Source organism: Pelodiscus sinensis, chromosome 3 (assembly GCF_052426305.1).
Source record: "Pelodiscus sinensis isolate ZL-2025 chromosome 3, ASM5242630v1, whole genome shotgun sequence".
Taxonomy (NCBI): domain Eukaryota; kingdom Metazoa; phylum Chordata; order Testudines; family Trionychidae; genus Pelodiscus; species Pelodiscus sinensis.
Window position 1 is genome coordinate 183,711,518 of NC_143054.1, and position 17,454 is coordinate 183,728,971.

The 17,454-nt window shown below is 43.7% G+C and overlaps 1 long non-coding RNA gene across 1 annotated transcript in view; it reads right to left on the minus strand.

Annotated features, from left to right (window-relative positions):
- Positions 1 to 13,640: 13,640 nt before the first annotated feature.
- Positions 13,641 to 17,454, minus strand: part of LOC142827690 (uncharacterized) — a 28,423-nt gene continuing 24,609 nt past the window's right edge. The window contains exon 3 of the long non-coding RNA XR_012902402.2: positions 13,641 to 13,992. This is a non-coding gene — a long non-coding RNA (uncharacterized LOC142827690). The remainder of the gene's footprint in view (positions 13,993 to 17,454) is intronic.

Sequence of the window (17,454 nt, forward strand, 5' to 3'; positions counted from 1 at the left end):
CAGAAATAGGTGGTGACATTTCAGACAGAAATGTTCAGAAGAAACAGTTGTTAAATGTGGCTTGATTAGACACCGATTTTAGTTGCGGGTGACACCTGCAGCCGTCCACGTTATGTACTGGTGGTAAAGATGTCAAGTTATCAGAGTGGGCCTCCCAGCCAGAGTCCAATTTGTGGGGGTAGGAAGCTCCAGCCTGATCTCTAGCTGCAGCTGGTCTGGTTACCTCATGGCAGCAGTAAGGAAGGGGAGTGCTGGCTGTCCCACTACCTGCTCAGGTTGGTCCCACCATCCTTCTGTCATGATGGAGAGGCCGTAGGGCCAAACCTGAGAGACGCTGCAAGCCAAGTACACCAAGTTGCAATTCCATTCATTCAATTTTGGTTTTGCTGCCTCACCCCCAGGATGGAGGGGTCGCTGGGCCAAGCCTGAGTGAATAATGAGGCAGCCAGCACTACTTCTTGCCTGCACGGGGCTCCAAACTGGGGGCCTGCCTGGAGACACCCCACTTCCAGCCATCCCCTCTGCTCTGCCCACTAAATTCCTGGGTATGGCTAGACTACAAGTTTTTGCTGGAAAAAGGTACACAAAATGCACTCTGCATTTTGCATACCTTTTTCCAAATTCTTTTGTCGGAAGAGGCTTTTCCAACATTTGGCCCATTTAGATTGGAATACAGGGGCTTCCGAAAGAGCATGTTTGCTCTTCCGCAAAAAAAAGCAGATGAGCAAATGCATTCCCTGGGCGCAGCGGAGTTTTTTCGGAATACCTCCAGTATCCCGAAACACACACATATCCAGTCTAGCCCTACCCTGGCGATATTCTCAAGACCAGCTACAAGTCCAGGGAAGGAAACCGCATTGAGTGCCTGCACAGAGTAAATCACTGCGGCTACATCTACACTGCAGAGTTTTTGTGCAAAAACAGCCATTTTTGTGCAAAGACTCAGAGTGTCCACACTACGAGCGCGTTTTTGCATGAGAAAATTTACAGTACATCATAAGAAGAGAGAGCTTTTTGCACACGAGTTATTCCTCTTTCTATGAGGAATAAGCCTTTTTGCGCAAGAGCTCTTGTGCAAAAGAGGTGTGTGTGGACAGCAAACAGGGGCTTCTTGTGCAAAAATAGCCTATTGGAAAAAGCACAGATGCTCTGATGGCCATTCTGTTAATGGCAATCAGAGCTTTCTTCCACAAAAAGGTTCTTGTGCAAGAAGCCTGCAGTGTAGACGGAGAGTGGTAGAGGATTTATGAGTACCAGGTGACATTTCCACGAGCACCTCTACCAGCTGCCAGATTAGGATCTGGATTTTGAACACAAAGTTCAGGATGACTTTGTGTATTCTACACAGAAGAGTCAATAATAAAGACCGAATAACATCTTGATTTATATGCTTCTCACACGGTGAACTTGATCCATATGGATAAAGACTTGGAGGGTCTTTTTAAATCTAAATTAGAGAGTATTTAGATTTCCTAGAGACATTTGGTCTCACGATAGCACCAGCAAAATGTAGGCTCAGTATGTATATTTTTTTAACTGATAGCTCACCATTGACTCATGGGAAAGGAAAGTAGGTGAAATGGGGTTCTCTCAATACTGGGGCTGTTTGCAGATCTAACTGTCCTGAAAGAATTGCTCTCGGCTGGTATACAGGCAGTCCCCAGGTTACGTACAAGATAGGGACTGTATGTTTGTTCTTAAGTCGAATTTGTATGTAAGTCGTAACTGGCATCCAGATTCAGCCACTGCTGAAACTGATCAGCGGCTGACTACAGGAAGCCCGAGGCAGAGTTGCTCTGCCCTGGGCTTCCTGGAATCAGCCGCTGATCAGTTTCAACAGCGGCTGAATCTGGACGCCTGAGACAGAGCAGCTGGGGCGCTGCCGGGTAGGTCCAGTAGCGCTGAGGTGCGGCGCTGTGGGGACCAACCCGGCAGCACCCCAGCTGCTCTGCCCCAGGTGTCCCCAAGTCAGCCGCTGCTGAAACTGATCAGCGGCTGATTCCAGGAAGCCTGGGGCAGAGCAACTCTGCCTCGGGCTTCCTGTAGTCAGCGCTGGTCAGTTTCAGCAGCGGCTGACTTGGGGACGCCTGGGGCAGAGCAGCTGGGGTGCTGCCGGGTTGGTCCACTAGCACCGCTCCTCGGTGCTACTGGACCAACCCAGCAGCATCCCAGCTGCTCTGCCCCAGGCATCCTGATTCAGCCGCTGCTGAAACTGACCAGCTGCGGCTGAATCAGGACGCCTGGGGCAGAGCAGCTGGGGTGCTGCTGGGTTGGTCCAGTAGCGCCGAGGAGCCGCGCTGCAGGACCAACCCGGCAGCGCCCCAGCTGCTCTACCCTAGGCGTTGGGCGGTGAGAAAAGCCTGGTCTGCTGGGGGGAGGGCGCACTAGCTGCACCCCCCCCCCCCAGCAGACCAGGGAGACGCGGGCGGCGGGACTGCCGAGACATGCCACGGTCCCGCCTGCATCCTCTGCGGCTTTGCTCCACATCTCTCTGGTCTGCTGGGGGCCCCCACCCCAGCAGACCAGGGAGACGCGGAGCAGCTTTTCTCGCCCCGGAGGACGCAAGCGGCAGGATCGCGGCGCGTCTGGGTGGTCCCGCCACCCGTGTCCTCCGGGGCAAGAAAAGCCCCTTTCGTAACTGTGGATCCGATGCAAGTCGGATCCGCGTAACTCGAGGAATGCCTGTAATTACATACCAGATGTTTCATTTAAATCTGTTTTCAGGGGGCTTAAAGTTTGATTCTTAATTATTATTTCCCAAGTGTCCATCCCAAATAATAAAATGAATTATGAATGGTCAGGACTAGAAACTCAAATAATCAGTTTGTCTACAGAGCAAGGACAGCACAGGAAATGACAGTAAAAGCTTGATTTCAACTCTATACTGATACACCTTAACTCTGCCCTGGATGGATAATCCCAGGAAGGAGAGTTGACACTCCATGCTCTTTGAAGCATTGGCCTTTCTCCTAAAATTGACTGCAAAAGAGATGCCAATAGTGCAGCTTCTTATTTAGATACCATGTCACTAGAAACTGGACTAAGATCAATTTCATCATGGAATTGCCATTGCAAGGAAGCCAAGAGCCTTTGTGTATGATTAATCGGCTCAGGATTTGGACCAGTGACTCCAGGAGTCATTAACAACCCATGATTCATTTAGTCCTTCCCATTCTTAAATGTAAAACCAGAACAGAGTTTAGAGTTGTGCAAACTATTCAGTTTAAATTTCAAGCACAGGAGGAAGGAAGGATGGGGATCCAGTGCATAGGAGACTACACAGGGACTTGGAAAATCCTACTCCTGCTCTGCTACAGACTTCCTGTGTGACCTTGAGCAAATCATTTAGTGTCTTTGTGCCTCAGGTTCCTCATCTCTGAAAGGGGATATTGCACTTCGCTAACTTCACAGAAATGTCACGAGAATAATTGCATTAAAGAATCAGAGTCATTTAGGGTATGTCTACACTACAGCGTTATTTCAAAATATCTTATTTCGAAATAGTTAATTCGAAATAAGTTATTTCAAAATAATGCGTCTACACACAAACTGCATTTTGAAATAGCACAAATAGCGTTTTGCTATTTCAAAATAGCGCGTCCACGCTGAGTGGATGCTGAATCGCATTTAAGGCCAGCTGAAACCAGTTCCAGCAGGGCATCAGATCAGGAGTTACTTTGTGCGGCTGCTGCCTGAGGCTATCTGAGGCTCGTGCTTAAAGGGACCCCCCTAGACAGCCAATTCTCAGCTTTCCCTGCTTGTTTGCCTACCTCACTGAGGGACAGCAAAGCATTTTTGTCTCTGCTGTATTGGTTGCCCTGACTCGGGACACCACAACACTCAGCACCATGGAGCCAGAGCTGTCCCTGGGCACTCTGGTGCTTCTCGTGGATGTGTTGCTGCGAGCCTGGCTGCAGTTTCTGCAGGCTGCCATCTGAGAGGTCCATCGGGGAGCTGTCAGTATCCAGGAGGCCCTGCGGGAGAGCTTCCACCCTGAGGAGCACTAAGAGCCTCCCTGGTCTTTCCCACTGGGGTCTTGTGCCTCATTCCTCCCTCACATCCTTCCACTTACCCCTCCCTAACCCCCCTTCCTGATGTCAAATAAAATACACATATTTTCATGAACACAAACTCTCTTTATTTAACAAAACTGGGGGAGGGGAATGAAACTCAGGTGAGACTGGGGAAAGGAGGCAGAAGAAGAAAGAAGAGAGGGTGGGAGAGAGGAGGAGGAAACCTGGGAAGAGGAAGCTGGAAGGGGAAAGCAAGGGAAAGAAGGGGGAAGGGAAGCTCAGGGCTCAGGGTCGGGAGGGTCTCACCAGACCAACCTGATTGTCATGCAAACCTGCTCCTGGGTTTGCATGTGGCCTTTGGTGGCCAGGCTGGCAGCTATTCTGCCATAGATGGCCACGTTCCTCCATCTAGTGCAGATATCATGGACATTGGGGGCATCCCCCCCCCCAACCTGAATAAGGTCCATGATCTCTACCCTGGACTAGGAAGGCGCCCGCCTTCTCCGGGCCTTGGCAAGCTCCTGGGAGCTGGCAGACTGCTCCTGGGGAGCAGTGGAGAGCTGGCTGCCAGTGGCTTGCTGGCTCATGTTTTGGGGCCACTGGGTCTGGGGCAGTGACTGTTGGCTCTGGGCTGGCAGGCTTGGAGCTGGCACAGGCACTGTGGCCAGAGTCATCCTCTTTAAGGGCTTCAGGAAGGGGAGAGTAAGAGGAGTGTTCTTGGTTGAGGCTGGAGTGGCCAGCAGGGAACCCTGGGAAGGCTGTAGGCTCTCTATTTTGATATAAGTGTCAACACAGCACTTATTTTGAAATAGCTATTTTGAATTTGGCATTATTCCTCGTGGAATGAGGTTTAGGAAATTCGAAATAAGCGCGCCGCTATTTCAAATTAATGTTGAAATAGTGGTTTGGCTGTGTAGACGCTAGTAAAGTTATTTTGAAATAACGGCTGTTATTTTGAAATAACTTTGCTGTGTAGATATACCCTTAGGTAGTATAATCATGGATACCAGATAAGCACCTATCATAGGTAAAATTAAAAAACATTAATTTGCTCATGTTTTAATTCATAAGGTTTCCTATGTAGTGTTCTGTGCAAAGGACCACACACACAGTCCTGCTGAAGTTGTGCCTTTTCAATCAAAACTTCCACAGGAGTGTCCCAAGCTACCTAAGGAACTTTATGATAAAATTAGTCCATGTCTCAGATCTGATTAATCTGTGTTGGCTACCAGGGATTTCTTATTGAATAGTGGAGCGATTTATGCCTATTAAACTGTGAACTGCAGTTATTTGTTTAGCTCTGTTTACTGAAATCTGATTCAAGCTTGTTTAACTTGTCATCAATCTCTCTGAAGTCCTGAGGTGAAAATAAATGCAGTCACATTTTGATTAAACTGCGGAACTCTTCCCAGAAGTACAAAGACATCAACTGAATTGCCATTTTCAGTCAATAACTTTTAAAGACCGATCGCATTTCCCTGTTAAAATTGGGCGTTTAACAACCTTTCTATATTGGAGTAGCATACTTCACGTAATTAGCCAATGTCATGGCAATTTCCAAATGGACTGATCCCAGTGGCAGACTGGAAGTTGTTTGCGTTGTACCTATCACAACTTGCTTTGCTATTTATTTTTCAAGAAGAGAACAGTTTTGATTCAGCAAGATGGTTTTGTGAACAAAAACAGCTCTTTCTTCCAAAAGAATCACATGCCCAGCTTTCCTTGCTTTGCACTCAAGAGCCTCACTTACAGTCCTGCTGGTCCCAACAGTCAGGGGTCCGATTTCAGATTTTGGTAGGGGAGGGGCAACCTGTGCATGCTGTGATGGGGAGGAGAGAGTAAGAGCATGGGGAGTCAGGCAGAGAACAGCAGCTTCAGCAGTGTTACTGAGCATGCTCAGTACAAACCAAGCACCAAATGTGTGTGTGGGCGGGGGGAAGAACCAATTCCTTCTGCCCTCTCCTGTACGGGGAGATTTTGGCAAATCCAGGAAAGTGCGTGAACCACTATTGCTTACTGATTAAACTTGAGCAACCAAGATAACAGGCCCAAAAATAGACCTAGATAGCAGCTTCAGCATGACCAACTATGGGAGGGAGAGAAAAAAAGGGGGTTGAGTGCCATAGACAGGGCAACTTGACCCTGTGTCCTTCCTGAGGCCCAAATCTCTAGTGAAATTGCTGAGCTATACATTAGAAAAACAGAAAGCTTGTCTAAATTCCCTAAGACAATGTTTGCCAATTGGTGCTCCACAGAATTCCGGGGTTCTGCAAAGCAAAAGTAAGGGTTCCATGAGAACCCAGCACTCCCCCTCCCCTCTTAAGGAGACAGAGACAAATTGTGGCAGAAAGCAGCATGTTTTTTTATTTTTTATTTTATTTTATTTTTTTTGCGCGACAAATCACAGCAGGTCTTTTTTTTCTTGGAACCTAGGGGTTCCTTGAAATTCTTTCAAGCTAAAAAGGGTTCTGTGGCCAAATAAAATTGGAAAACACTGCCCTAAGACATATCTATCAGGGCCCCCAGGCATGGAGTCTCTGAAAAAGAAAAGAACTCATCTGGCGAAAGTGATGATTAGAAGAAAACCTCTTGCCTAACCTTTAAAAAGTGCAAAAAATATTTTTTGTTTTGTTTTACATCTGCTGCCCATAAATTTAATTGGGTCAACTTCTTGTGTTATGTCAGTGAAGGAATGAATAGCATTTCCTTATTCTATTTTTCCATACCTTTCATAATTTTCTAGACCTCTCAGATATACCCCCACCATTTAATCATTTATTTTCCAAGCTGAAAAGTCCCAGGCTTGTAAATCTCTCCTCATATGGAAGCTGTTTCTTACCCATAATCATTTCTGTTGCCTTTTCTGTACCTTTTCCAAATCAAACATATATTTTTTCAGATGGGATGACCAGATCCGCATGCAGTATTCCAGATGTGGGCACATGATTTTATATAGAGGCAATATGGTATTTTGTCTTATTTATTCCTTCTCCTAATAATTCCCAATATTCAATTAGCTTTTTAGTTTTCAAATTGCCACTGCATGTTGAGCAGATGTTTTCAAGGAACTATCCACAAGGATTCCAAGATCTCTTTCATGAGTGGTAACAGCTATTTTAGACCCCATCATTTTTGTATCTATAGTTAGGATTATATTTTTTCCCATGTGCATTTCTTTGCACTTATGGACCCTGAATTCCATCTGCTTTTGTGTTGCCCAGCCACCCAGCTTTGTGAGATCCCTTTGTAACTCTTTGCCATCATCTTTGTAGTTGTCACTATTTACCTCTTTTTCAAAAAAAAAAAAAAAATTATGAGAAGTTTAACAGCAGTGATCTAAATTCTTTTAAGTGGAGTGCCGGGCATTGTATTAATGATGATCTTAGGATCCTTTAATTACCTGAATAACCTGCCTTTTGTTATTGTTTTAATCACCCTCACCCTCCCTCTTTTTATAACAAACTTCCTGCCCCAAAGGCAAAGCTGCAAGCAGTCTGAGAACTGCCTCTGGAGTCAGGGCATGGGCTTTAAGCAGATCCCAAACATGAAATCCAGAGGTTCAAACTCGGGAGGAGGGGGTACTTCCCTCTTAGCTCCCACCCCCAAATGGCATCCCTGCCAACAGTGTGGCCCTCCTAATACCTGGTGTTACTGCTGGATTGGATGACCAGAACAGGGTGATGTGGGAGAACAGGTACCCACAGAAGACTAATTTGGCCCTCCTATTGAATAATGGTGATATTACTTATCTCTTATGTTGTGCTTTTTATCACTAGGTCTTAGAACACTTTACAAAGGATATCAGTATCCCCATTTAGCACAGAAAGGCTATGTCTACACTCGTGGCTTCTTGTGCGAGTAATATGCAAATGAGGCTAAGCGTGGAATATCACCGAGCCTCATTTGATACCTAATGAGCCACCATTTTTTTCAGAAGAGGCTCTTGTGCAAGAAGGAGCATCTACACTGCCCCTTGTTGTGCAAGAAAAACCCTCTTGAGCAATGCTGTTACACCTATTACTTGACAGGAAGAACAGCATTGTGCAAGAGGGTTTTTCTTGCGCAAGAAGGGGCAGTGTAGATGCAAATGAGGCTCAGTGATATTCCTCACTTAGCCTCATTTGCATATCACTCGCGCAAGAAGCCGCAAGCGTAGACATAGCCAAAAAATGACTTGTCCAAAGTTACCCAGAAGGCTAGTGACAGAGCCTGGCATAGAACTCAGCTCTCCTGAATCCCAGACTAGTTCGCTAACCATACAGCTTCCCACAGGCCAAAACATGAAGCCAATGGAGGTGGCACCTGCCCATGCCAGGGCTAAAAGAGCCGCAAAATATTCCAGTTGCTCAACTGGCATAAATTGGGTTAGCTTCCTTGAAGTCAATGGAGCTATGCCCAATTATCACAGTGAGAGGCCTTTTCATCTAATTTAAAGGGACTTCTATTTATCTTTTCCCCCTTGAAGAGACAAGATGTATAACTCTATTTTTAAAGTTAAAATTGTGCACCTTCCTGAGAGCAGAGCGAATGCATTCTTATCTATTATTTGTCTGCTAACTGGTTTATAGAAACCCTACCCTCTCATTATTCAGGCAAAGTTATGAAGGGAAAAAATGTTCTTTACGCAATTATATTTTGAATGCATTCATTTGAATTCAGACAGAATGCTGTGGATTCATCTCACTCCTCATACATCTTGCTCTTTTGTTTGTTTTATAATTGCCCCTGAGTAGTGGCCAGCTCAATGAAAATTCCTGCCATCTGTAATGCCCATCTCCTACAATTTAACAGAGCCTAGTGCTGTGTAGGAGTAGCTGAAGTGATTTATGCCAGTGAACGCTGCCTTTGTATTTGTCATCACTGAATTTCAAATGTCATTTACTCCTGTGCTACCTATTCGCCTATCGGAGTGAATTTCCCCTTGAAGATCCTCACAACCTTCTTAAAACTCCACTAATTTAAAGTTATGTCATCTACTGTTGTTCCCAACTCTCTCCTTTTCCAATGCATTAATAAATGCATGAAAGGTGGGCTTGGAGAGGGGGAAGAGCTCCCTAGTGGGTAGAGCTCTCATGTAGGCGTTAACAAGACCCATGGTTGAAACCTGACACATCATGGCCATCCTGTGTGACCTTGCATCAGTCACAAGACCAGAGGCCTATTTAGAAGTTGTTGCCCTCAGCACTGTTATACCTTAATGACTGAGGAACCTAAATAACATTTTTCTAAGGCTATGGGACCTTTAAATACCTTTCAAATAAATATCTGGCTATAGTTAAAAAACTGAGCCTTAGTCTCTGTTTGCCTGGGCTCCCACCCACCAGACAGGGATATAGCATTGTCCTACCTCACCAGGCAACTTAGAGTATGAAAGATTAGCAGGTATTACAGTACTCGGGACCACAGAAGCAGGCTAGATAGTGAAACTGGGGGCTCCCCACTGTTAACCCTTTGTGACATTAAGAACTTTTCCATACTTTTTGTGCTGTTTCTTCTCCAGTTTTCATTTCTGGGCAGCGCCTAACTTCTCACCCCAGGGAAATTTGTTTCCACCACAGTCCTGGGGACCTAGCCAGAGACTTCTTCAAAGGCTAGCAATATATGTCAGCCAGTTCTCTCTTCTCCAGTATTTCTCAGGTTTGCTCAAATGAACCTTTTACTTACACTGGTTTACCACCACAGACTTCAGTGGAATCATTCCTACTAATGCAAGACTAAAAGCTAGCCCTGAATATGATGGAGTATGTGCTGTACTAAAGACTGCATCAGTATTACAAGCTATCACTTTAAGGCAGAGGGGATTTCCTGGTCCAGCTTGCAACCCCAGGGATTCTATAGAGAAGTAGGAGTTCTGGTCTTTGTCTGGAAACAAACAAACAAAAAACAGACTAGACCATGAGGCTTGGCAGAAAGGAATATTTCTGCATTAGGGAGTAGCCTGCCTCTCTCTCTCAGGCCTGGTCTACATTAGGGAGTTATTTCCAAATAATTCCCCTTATTTCAAAATAACAAGGCGAGAATCCGCGCTACCCAGCCCATTATTTTGAAATGACGGGCTTCTTATTTCAAAATAACAACGCCTGCTTTTCAAGAGGAATAATGCTTATTTTGAAATGGTTTCCTAACACAGACATGCCCTCAGTGTAATTGGTTGCTGTGTATTAGACTAGCGGCTTTTAAGAAATAAAGTGTGGGTTACAGGATGGACAGGCAATCACACACGAGTCACAACGTGCACATTCACATTCTGGCAAGGGCCCCTCTTACCCAGGCCACCACTGGGCTGGTCTCTGGCTCCTAACCCCATAGTTTGGGGTTTGCAGCAGGTCTCTGTGATAGGAGCCCGGCCACACCTCCCAAACTCCCTCCCTAGCTGCCTTCACTAATGCTGTTGCAGATTGTTCTCTCAAACCTCTGTCTCTCCACCACCTCTCTTCTGTCCTCTCACACCCCCAGTTTCCCACTGCTGAAGCTTTAAGAGGCCCTCAGTAAGCTGGCCTCAATCTGCCTGAGCCAGATCCCTCCCAGCTGCATCTAAATGGCCTGCAGCTCTCTGCTTCTACTTAAAGGGGTTTTTTTTTACTCTTTTGGGCTGCGTCAAGATTGGCACAATTTTCGGAAATGCTTTTAACGGAAAAGCACTTTTTGCGGAAAAGCGTCCGTGCCAATCTAGATGCGCTTTTCTGCAAAAAAGCCCCGATCGCCATTTTCGCGATCGGGGCTTTTTTGCGGAAAACAAATCTGAGCGGTCTACACTAGCCCTTTTGCGCAAAAGCTTTGCGCAAAAGGGACTTTTATCTGAATGGGAGCAGAATAGTATTTCCGCTAGAAGCACTGATTTCTTACAGTAGGAAGTCAGTGCTTTTGTGGAAATTCAAGCGGCCAGTGTAGATAGCTGGCTTATTTTCAGGAAAAACTGGCCAGTCTAGACACAGCCTTGGGCTGTCTTTTTCCCTCTCTGCAGCAGCTCCCTGGCCTGACCCTGCCACAACACCCACAGACAATTGCTCACACAAGAAACCACTCCTTTTCAAGTATGCCAATGAAAGATTTCACTTGTATATGGAGGAAAATGAATAGAAAATTAGTATAAATAGGATCAGATTTAAAAACAAGTCAGATTGAAGGAACCTCCAGAATTAATTAAAAATGCTTTGTACATAATTGATAATTCTGCTGTGGAATTCATTGTCACAATGTGTCATCAAGGCCAGGAATTTAGCAAGATTCAAAAGACTGGGCTTTTATATAGATGATAATACTCAGAGTTTGAATAGTTCATGTGAAGTGGAAGGGTGATAAAATCCCCATGCTTCAGCACTTTGAATCAATCTCTAAGTAGCATGGCACATGATAAGACCTACCCGGGGGACAGATTATTCCATATTTACCTATCGTGGGGTTCTCTTACAGCTTCCTCTAGAGGTGGATATAAGATACTGGACTAGATGAACCACTGGTCTTATCTGGGCTGCCAAATCCTATGTATTTATTATTCTGAACATTTTTTTCCACCATTGGACCAACTCTTTACTTGCTTTCAACCTGCTGCAGAATGTGTTAGAACTTCAAAAATACTTTGCTTTCTATACCAGCTAGAGAAAATATACTAAATAGGGATGTTCATTTTGCAAAAGATTCCCCCTCACCCCACCCAAAAGAAAAAAAAATGCACCTTCTACCAAAGAACAAAAGAGTAGGGATTATTTTTGAATTTTTCCACACTTTTATCTCCTTAGAAAAGGAGTGGAACCCCAGAATGAGCCACTATGCTCAAGCCAACTACTGTTCTTTCCTGGCATTTTTACTACTAAGGCCCTACTAAATTCAGGATCCATTTTGGTCGATTTTACAGCTATGGGATTTTTTTTTATTGTAAATTTCATTATGTCAGCTATTTAAATCTGAATTCCATATTGTTGTAACTATAGGGGTCCTGACTGAAAACGGAATTCTGGGGTGACTGTAAGGAGTGGTGGCAGTACTGCTACCCTTACTTCTGTACTGCTGCTGGCAATGGCGCTGCTTTCAGAGCTGGGCAGTGGAGAGCAGTGGCTGCAGGGTAGGGGCCTTGGTCAGCAGTGGTGCAGAAGTAAGGATAGCGGGTATGGTATTGCCAGCTTTACTTGTGAGCTGCTGCCTACAGAGCTGAGCTCTCAGTCAGCAACCACTGCTCGCCCTCCAACCAACTCTGAAGGCAGCAACCTAGAAGAAAGGGCAGCATAGTATGATATTACCTCCTTTAACTGTGCACTGCTGCTGGCAGGGCACTGCCTTCAGAGCTGAATGCTTGGCCAACAGCTGTCACTCTCCATCCACCCTGCTCTGAAGCAGTACAGATGTGCAGGTGGCAATTCCATGAGCCTCTTAAAATAACCTTGTGGCCTCCCTGCAACTTGCTGTTCGGTCAGAACCCCCAACTTAAGAAATGCTGGTCTCTCTGTGAAATCTGTATAGTACTGTATAGAGTTAAAGCACATAAAATACCAGATTTCTCATGGGGAGACAAGATTTCACAATTTGTGACACTTTTTCCATGGCCATGAATTTGGTAGGGTGCTATACATTACATAGTCGGATGTTTCAATCTGATTTCTGGGAATGCTTTGGTTTCCTTTCATTCAAACACCCGCAAGAACAACTCTTATATACATAGCATAGTACAATTAAGAACAAGGCCCATGGGGCTCCTTAATATGCTAACTCCCATTAAAGTCAATAGCAGGCCTCTGACTGACTAACATCAGAGTTACACCAGGCCCACCAAGACATTGTTCCTGTCAAAAACAATCTTTCTCTGAGGCCAAAGCAGAAAGTACTAACCACCCATTCTAGTGATGAAACAGCTGCTGAAGTCTGCTTTAGTTAGTGCTTCAATAGTTGCCATGATGCTTCAAATAAACACCACGTGCCACATCATATCTTTCGTATATCTTAAAGCATCTGCAATACACGGACATGAAACACAGTGAAAAGGAGGCGCATGAGAGCAAAGCAGTGGATACAGTAATGAGTAGGGATGTTAAAACTGATTAAACGACAGCATTTAACCAGTTAACGGTTTTAACGAAGGGTTCGTCACCCAGCCCCACGATAGCAAGGTCCAGTTAACCTGTTAACTGATAAGCGTAATAGTAAGCCTCATGCTTAGGGTATGCTTACCCATTAATCATTTCACATACCTAGCAATGAGGCATCTGTAGTCTCTGGATTTCTTTGCTTTTATTGTTGTCAGGAAGACCCAACAGGCTTCTGTGCAAAATGAAGACAGTCCCTGATCTGAAGAGTTTACCATCTAAAAGATGAAACTGAAGATAATACGCTCTGGGAGTCCCAGAGGAAGGATTAACTGAGCTGTATTTCCCTCTAAGGCATAGGTTCCCAAACTGGGGGGAGGGGAGAAATTCCGGGGGGGGGGAGGGGCGCGAGGTGACCCAGCCTCCCCACCATCAAGTTTTGCTGCCCTGTTCAGTTCCTTCCCCTCCCCCCCCTTTTTTTGGCTCAAGTTTTGCTGCTATGTGGAGGGCATGAGGGTTTTTCAAAAATCAAAAAGGGAGGCGTGATGCCAAAAAGTTTTGGAACCACTGCTCTAAGGAAACCAGAGTTGTCACATACAAAATGAGGGGCCCTAAAAGTCAGGTAGCACAGTAACAAGTGTCATTGAACTTCATGACAGGAGGTGTGGTATAACAATGTAGAGGACAATGAGTAAAAAGTCTAGTAATAAATGGGTTGCTGCTAATTTTATTTCATTTTGATTTTACAGTTACATTAGGTACAACTCCCAGTAAAAGACACATTTTCATCATGGGATATAAAACAACATATTAACAAGCTGAGGACCTAACATCCAAATCCTTCCCTTCCCATGCAGAGCACTTCTCTCTGTGTGTATATGCAGTGGGGGTAGAAGGTGGCATGTTGATGCAGCCTCTGGAACTCTATGATGACATTCTGGTCCCAAAGTTAGTCCACAGATCTGTGATAGGGCAAGTGTGGGTCAGTGGATAAAGCATTAGATTTGGATTGAGGAGATCTAGGTTAATTCCTAGCTCTGCCACTGACCTGCTGTGTGATCTTGGGCAAGTCACTTCCTCTCCTTGTGCCCTCTCTTTCCTGTCCCACCCTTTGTCTTGTTGGTTTCCAATGGGACTTGTGCTCCTGACTTGCTTGGCTGCTTTTACTTCTGTCACTAACAACATATGTGCTCAAAGCCTTGTGCAAAGGATCCTGGATCCAAGCTGGTGCTCTAGACACTACTATTATACACGTAGTGAGACTTTCCAGATATAAAAACCATTGAACAAAATGACAGATGAAACTATTTAAAAAGCATGTCACTTAAACCCATCATTTAGGGAATGTGCTATTTTTTCATGACAATAGTATTCAAAACATCCTAATGCAGGTTACCAATGCAGCTCTGAACTGAAGAAAGAATCAGTGCACCTGCCCTATTCAGCCCCATTTCCCCTGTTAATAACCAGCTAAAAGCTCCATTTGCATTGCCAAATGGCCAATTTTGTGATGAGCCTGCATTACCGTTAACTAAAAGACATTATATTGGTAGTCCACAAAGGAGCTTCCTGCCATCTGATGAACCCCACAAAACTATTTATTTGCAACTTGATTAACTACTGTAATTATGATTAGGATCTTCATAAAAACACTTTCTCCAAGGGAATGTTTCTCTGGATCTTATGCATGTCTTGTTTATTTGAAGTTGATGCATGCCAGCCAAGATTTCAGTCTGAGAGAAAGAGTAACACAAAACAAGCAGAGGAAACATATTGGTTGTTATAACATGCTTGGTCCTTGTGCTGAAAATCAAACTAGGAATGTGTTAATAAATAAGCTGCTATACAGTGTATGGAATAAAAGATGCAGTAAAACTAATAGGGTCTGATTATCCTGCCACTTGTCTTAAACTGTTATATGTCAGGAGCTGCTCCACCAATGTCAACAGAATTTAATTGGTGGAAAATCAGGGAGAAAGACAGGAGGATCATGCCCCAAATTTATGAAGTGTCTTCATTCTAAACATTTATTGTTCTGTTCAAACAAACATGCAATTAATTCAGATATAAAATATGCAGTGTTCCACTACAACATGTTGTTAGGTGACCTAGAACTCTAAATTGCATTGGAAATACTTTGGCACTTCAATATTATAACTGGATTTGTTAAAAGACTTGCTAGGCACGGGAAATTTTAGTCACATCCCTACGATTGTTCCTTTTAATCCTTTAATAAGGTATCACGAGAGGAACACATGTTTTTAGAATGGAAATTTCCTCAAGTCAAACCTTCATTTCTCCCTCCCTAGAGATTCTATAGAAGCCCTACTTGAGATCATACGACTACATCTTTTTTTCCTAATATGAAATACAAGACTGCAATGACTGTGGACTATACTTTCTAAGGCTGAACCGAGCCCTAAAGTCATTAAACATTTCATTGTTCATTGCTAGACATTTCCACTGTTCTTTTCTAACTCACTTGACAAAACTCTGTGCCTATACACCTCTAATCATAATTCCAAATGGAATACAGGGTCACTATTCCTGAAGTTCTGTAAACTACACTTCAGTCATCTAGTCTCATACACAGGTAAAACTGGACTGGAGTCTCTAGCAGATACAGATGTACTTTAAGTAAAATGATATTTTTATTCAGCCCTGCAATAGTTATCTCTTTTTTTTTTTTTTTTGCATAAACAAAAAAGATCTATGCAGAAAGTTTAATTTTGTTTATTTCTATTTTCCTTTATCTGATCTGATTTACACTTATACTGAGTCCATTTTACATCCTCTGGCAACATAAGGACCAGTAAAATTAGAGTAAATTATATTTACCCTCATTTTATTAATCTCTTTACACATTGATAGAATTATGTAAATGTAATATAAGAGAGACTTGAGCCTAGGATTATTTTATTTGGAATGAAGTTTCTATAAATTGCTGCATTCTTGGCTTCACCTTTATGTTTTCTTTAAAAATAAACACTGCACCCTTAGAATGGAATTCTCCACCCCTTCCACAAAGCCTGAGATGTACCATAAATTCAGCTGCTGAACTATACTCTGTATGATGCAGAAAGGGGTGGTAGTAAATGTAATTCCACTTTCCTTGGCATTGATTAAGACTCAACTGAATATTGTGTCCAATTTTGGGTGCCATGCGTTAGGTAAGGGGTGGGCATATTGAAGAGTATTGAGTGATGGGCAAAGGAATTCCTACAATTTTAGGAAACCTAACTAACGAAAAAAGTTTTTAAAAACTAGGCATGTTTGATCTTGAAAAAATAAGGCGGAGGGTGGACCCATAAAACTTTAAAAATATGTTAAAGGATGTTCTAAGGAGGAAGGTGATCACTTATTCTGCATAATCACTAAGGCTACGTCTAGACCGCAAGCCTCTTTCGAAAAAGAGCATCTAGACTACAACCAGTACTTTCGAAAAAGCAAGCTGCGTTTTTGAAAGAGAGCACCCAGGTAGTCTGAATGCTTTTCAAAAGAACACTTTTGAAAAAAGGCGTTTTTCCTCATAAAACGAGGATTTCTGCGGTCGAAAAAAACTGCCATTTTCTTTTGATTTACTTTCGAAAGAACGTGGCAGCAGTCTAGACACAGGGGAAGTTTTTCGAAAAAAGGCCACTTTTTTCAAAAAACCCTGTAATCTAGACACACCCTAAAGGAGGACAAGTAGTGGGTGGCATGGGAGATTCAAATTAGTAATTAGGAAAAAACTCTTAACTCTAAGGTTAGTCAAGCACTGTAATAGGCTTCCAAGGGAAGGAATGGATCTCTGACATTGGTGGTTTTTAAGAACATGCTAGACAAAGATCTGTCTGAGATGGTCTGTGTATATTTGCACTTACTTCAGCGCAGGGACTAGATGCCCTGTTATGGATCCTATCAGCCACATGTTACTATGATTCTAGGACAAAAGCAATGGAATAGAGTTTCTGAGATCTACTGTTGCTGAAGCTTACTCTTGATGTATACTCCACCCAGAAATATTATTTAAATTGTTGATTTCCCCTACTCTTCCCCTCTACCTGCCCAAAAAAACAATACCTGGGCTTTTTCAGACTGCCCTTACCATAGGGATGGAAGTCCATCTCTACATGATTAATAAGCTGTACTGTCTTCACAAAGGAGAATGGAACCTCTCTCTCTCCTTCTTGCCCCATCAACAAAAGCATTCTGAGAACTGATGCCCATAGAAATACTCCAAATTTCACCTGCCTTTTATTGTAAGGGATATCCCTTCTTTCCCAACCACATGTACCCCTCTCACACAAAGGCATCCTGCTGCTATCTTAAGAAATTATAAGTTACAAGTTATTTTGAAATAACTCCCAAAATAATCATTTCAAAATAGCATGTCCACACGAAAGGGAGCCTCAAAATTAGACTTAAAACCCCGAGAAGCACCA